This window comes from Chiloscyllium plagiosum, unplaced genomic scaffold, assembly GCF_037043375.1.
Source record: "Chiloscyllium plagiosum isolate Xiang-an unplaced genomic scaffold, Cpla_swu_hap1 HiC_scaffold_14, whole genome shotgun sequence".
Taxonomy (NCBI): Eukaryota; Metazoa; Chordata; class Chondrichthyes; order Orectolobiformes; family Hemiscylliidae; genus Chiloscyllium; species Chiloscyllium plagiosum.
Window position 1 is genome coordinate 109,099,512 of NW_028270152.1, and position 5,178 is coordinate 109,104,689.

General features: G+C 44.7%; 1 non-coding gene across 1 annotated transcript; it reads left to right on the forward strand.

Moving 5' to 3' along the window:
• The first annotated feature begins 355 nt into the window (after positions 1–355).
• On the forward strand, positions 356–428 carry trnar-ucg (transfer RNA arginine (anticodon UCG)). Its single transcript has one exon. It is a non-coding gene; the product is annotated as a tRNA-Arg (tRNA).
• The last annotated feature ends 4,750 nt before the right edge of the window (positions 429–5,178 follow it).

Here is a 5,178-nt window from a genome sequence, read left to right on the forward strand (position 1 = left end):
CGTCTAATTCCACATCCTGAGCTCGAAATGACCAGAGGTTTCTCGCCGAGTTTCTGCAGGGTCTTGTTTGGACGACACCATGACACATTTTCACTGGAGTGGAACATGAAATCGCGTCGTGACTGTGAATAAAACGATGGAAACTTCCAGCAGAGAAGGACGCGACCCTGAAGCAGACAGCTGAGGACAAATGTTTCTCCTTTGCCAGTGAAAGGCACTGCTTCACAAATTGGAAACTTCGAAGTGAAGCAATGTTGGTGATGATCTTCGGTGCTTGTTCACCTTTTTAATTCTGATTCCGTGAAAGTCCATGGCATTACATATCAACATTCTGCCAAGTGCCAGCTTGTCCCTTGGGCCAGTGGCGGAGTGGATAACGCGTCTAACTTCGGATTAGAAGATTGTAGGTTCGAGTCCTAACTGGCTCGAGGGGGAATGTTTTGCTTTAACCGTGGTATACGTTGACGCTCCCCTGTAAAGTTCGCTCGGGCTATAGCCTCTGTGCTTCCGCATGGAAAGCTTGCATTTGTCCTTTTGTCCGTTTCAAATTCCAGCTCTCCACAACGGACACCTCCGTCAGTTTGGCGGTATCTTCTGGTGTGTCTCCCTCTGTGGGTGAAAATGAGCATGAGTTCCTCAAAAGAGTTACAATTCGTTGTGGAAGTGTCACACTTCTGTCACATTATTGTGCCATGTAAGAACATAGGATTACCTCATTGATATTTGACCTGGAAACATTAGAACACACGAGACTTTGGGCCAAAGTTCGAAACAGCGACTAGAATTGATGGCTCTCTGATTAGCCGCAATGCACACGGGCGGAATGGCCTTTTCTCACTTTGTAAATCTTCGAAGACAATTTGAAAAAAATCTGCAACGAAAATGTTCAGAAAGGGTGTTTTATTTACACCAAGTACGATAGTATCTATCGCCTTGTCTTGTTGTTTACTTGTGAGGATTCGGTATTCTCAGCACCGTGGCCCGGATCGTATTCCCGCTCATGGAATGGTTGTATAGTTCAGCAAACATATCGGTGTACCAGTACTTCTGCCGATTTTCCGTTGCTGGCAGGTCATTGGTTTTGTCCAAAACATTATGAAGGTTAACATAAAACAAATAGCTGCAGGTGCTGGAAATCTGAGCCCAAAACGAAAATTGTTTGTGCAGCGGAGCATGACTGGCAACAGAAACGTCGACTCTCCTGCTCCTCGGATGCAGCCTGACCTGCTGTGCTTTTCCAGCATCACTCTGATCTAAAGTCAGGTTTCCAGCATCTGCAGTCCTCACTTTTGCCTAGTTTCTTCAGTGTCTCTGGTTCCCAATTCAAGCAGTCCATCTCTAGCGGTTTCACGTTTGTACCTCCGTGCTGAGGAGTTGAAGAGTGAAGAAAAGTAACTCACCTCCTCCATCTCTGGGGTAATTAGGGACTGAAAATGAATCGTGTCACATTGAAATATATCTACATGCGAATTAATCTCTGCCTTTTATTGGGAACCATCTCTTTCATTGTAACCATCAGGAAAGATCATTTCGTTCGCCAGAAAAAGAAATGAATATGTCACTAACCTTTGTTTGCTTCAGGTCCGAGAATACTCAGATCAATAGCTCCCTTGCTTACTTCTGCTGGTCATGTTCGCAAAGAGATATGGCAAATTGCCAAGTGTGATTTTCCTTCCAATAAATAATTGTGACTCAGTTTGCCTGCAAATATCTTTTCCTACCTTTGTGCTTTTCTTCTTGTACATTGGTGTCTCGTACCTTACAAATGACAGCAAAGGTATGAAAGGAGATGGGAGCATTTCACTCATCAAGTCAACGGTAGCTTTCAATGAGGTCACGGCTGATTTGGTCAAAGCTCAACCCACCTAAGCTGTCTGTAGTCATGGCCGAGTGGTTAAGGCGATAGATTAGAAATCCATTGGGGCTTCCCCACGTAGGTTCGTAATCCTGCTGACTACGTTATGAATGCTTTCCTGCTGGTACAATTTTCGCTCAAAGTTCAGAAAAACTATTTTGTGAACCAGGCCGGTAATTTGATTAGACTTGGCAAACTCGAGTTCTTCATCAGAAATGTTCCATATTTAAAACATTATCTCTGTTTCTCTTTCCAGATACACTGCTCGACACATCGGGTTTCTGCAGCTGTTATTGAACGTCCTGAGCAGAAGTGCTGCTTTTCATTAGATTCCTTTAATCCCTGTCCACTGTTCTCTGACTCGGGTCAGTGGCAACACTTCCTCCTGCTCGTCAAAGTGCTCATTCCCCACCGCTCCCTCTCCCATCATTAGAAACAACCGCAAGAAATCGCCACTTAACCATCTTTGTTCCAAAGTGAAACTCATCAGCCTCGGGAATCTCTCCACCAAACGGGACTTCTCATCCCTGGACATGGTGCAAGCCAGAGGATTGTGAAGAGATACTGTGAAAATATTGTCAGTTGGCAGTTGAAAAAATGTTTAGGAAGCAAACCATATAATTTAGGCTCCAGCTTTGTAAATCTTGAGAAACTCTTTGGGAAATGGAATCAGAGGAGAATGAAGAAGTGTGAACTGTCGGACCGAATAGAGGACGTGACATTGACTCTGATGTTCTCGGGACAGGAACTGATCTGAGACATTGAAATCATTCTCGCTCACGTACGTGAGGAATGCAAACTTCATCTGGACTCTGGGACAATGAAAAACTCTGGAACACTCAAGACAATGATGTGTTTCTGTTCGCCGAGCTGGAAGTTTTTGTTTGAAACGTTTCGTCCCCTGTCTAGGTGGCATCCTCAGTGCTTGGGGGGCTCCTGTGAAGCGCTTCTGTGGTGTTTCCTGCGGCATTTATAGTGGCCTGTCCTTGCCGCTTCCTGTTGTCAGTTTCAGCTCTCCGCTGCAGTGGCTTGTATATTGGGTCCAAGTCGATGTGTTTGTTGATGGAGTTTGTGGATGAGTGCCATGCTTCTGGGAATTCCCTGGCTGTTCTTTGTTTGGCTTGCCCTATAATAGTCGTGTTGTCCCACTCGAATTCATGTTGCTTGTCGTCTGTGTGTGTGGCGACTACGCATAGTTGGTCGCTTCGTTTCGTGGCTAGTTGATGTTCCTGGATGTGGATCGTTAGCTGTCTTCCTGTTTGTCCTATATAGTGTTTTGTGCAGTCCTTGCATGGGATTTTGTATACTCCATTAGTTTTGCTCATGTTGGGTATCGGGTCCTTAGTTCTGGTAAGCTGTTGTCTGAGTGTGGCTGTTGGTTTGTGTGCTGTTAAGAGTCACAGTGGTCGCAGTAGTCTGGCTGTCAGTTCGGAGATGTTCTTGATGTGTGGTAGTGTGGCGCGTCCTTTGGGTTGTGGCATGTCCTCTTTCCGTGGTCTATCCCTTAGGCATCTGTTGATAAAATTGCGAGGATATCCGTTTTCGGCGAATACCTTGTATAGGTGTTCCTCTTCCTCTTTTTGCAGTTCCGGTGTGCTGCAGTGTGTTGTGCCCCTTTTGAATGGTGTCTTGATGCAACTTCGTTTGTGTATGTTGGGGTGGTTGCTCTCATAATTCAGGACTTGGTCTGTGTGTGTGGCTTTCCTGTGTACCTTTGTGGTGAATTCTCCGTTAGGTGTTCTCTGTACCATCACGTGTAGGAATGGGAGTTGGTTGCCCTTTTCTTCCTCTCTGGTGAATCGGATTCCTGTGAGTGTGGAGTTGATGATCCTGTGTGTTTTCTCTATTTCCGTGTTTTTAATGATTACAAAGGTGTCATCCACGTATCTGAACCAGTGTTTGGTTGAATTTGCGGTCAGACTGCTCTAACCTTTGAATTACTGCTTCTGCTATGAGTCCAGAGATCGGTGAGCCCATGGGTGTTCCGTTGATTTGTTCGTATATCTGGTTGTTGAATGTGAAGTGTGTTGTGAGGCACAAGTCCCAAGATTTAGGAAGATTAGGTAAGATTTAGGAAGCGTAGAATGGGGTAGGAAACTGCAGGTGGTGAGCACATTAAAATGTGGAGCTTATTCAAGGAAAAGCTCCTGTGTGACCTAGATAAGTATGTACCTGTCAGGCAGAGAGGAAGATATAGAATGCGTGAGCCGTGGTTTACAAAGGAAGTGGAATCCCTGGTCAAGAAGAACAAGAAGTCTTATGTTAGGACAAAATGTGAAAACTCAGTTAGAGCGCTCGAGGGTTCCAACGATATCAGGAAAGATCTAACAGAGAGCTGAGAAGAGCCAGGAGGAGACATGTGAAGTTGTTGGCAGATAGGATCAGCGTTAACCCTAAGGTTTTCCATAGGTATGTCAGGATTAAAAGAATGACGAGAGTTGAATTTGGGACAATCAAGGATAATAATGGGAAGTTGTGTGTGGAGTCAGAGGAGATTGGGGAAGCACTAAATAAATATTTTTCGACAGTGTTCGCTATAGAAAATGAAAATGTTGGCGAGGAAGATACTGAGATACTTGCTTCCAGAGTACTAGAGATTGAGGTTCACAAGGATTAGGTGATAGAAATACTGCAGAGTGTGATAACAGACAAGTCCCCTGGGCTGAATGGGATCTGTCCTCGTATCCTCTGGGAAGCAAGGGAAGAGATTGATGAGCCTTTGGCATCGATCGTCAAATCATCGTTATCTACAGGAATAGTGCCTGTGGAATGGAGCATAGCATACGTTGTTCCTTTGTTCAAAAAGTGTCGTAGAGACAACCCTGGTAATTACAGACCAGTGAGTCTCACTGCAGTTGTTGGTAACGTGTTGGAAAAGGTTATTATAGATAGGATTTATGACCATCTGGAAAATAATAATCTGATCAGGGACAGTCAGCACGGTTTTGTGATGGGTCGGCCTTGCCTAACGAATCTTATTGACTTTTTTGACAAAGTGACCAAACAGGGAGATTACAGTAAACCGGTTGATGTAGTGTATGTGGGTTTCAGAACGTTGTTCGATAAGGTTCCCCACAATAGGCTATTATACAAAATGCGGTGGAATGGAATTGTGGGAGAGATTGCAGCTTTGATCAGTAATTGGCTTGCCAATAGAAAACAGTGTTGTAGTTAATGGAACATGTTCTTCTTGGTGTCCATGTACTGGCGGCGTACCACAAGGGTCGGTGTTAGGTCCACTGCTGTTACATGAGATCTAACCTTGCCAATCAGTCTCCCATGGGGAACATTGTTGAACGCCTTACTGAAGTCCATATAGATCA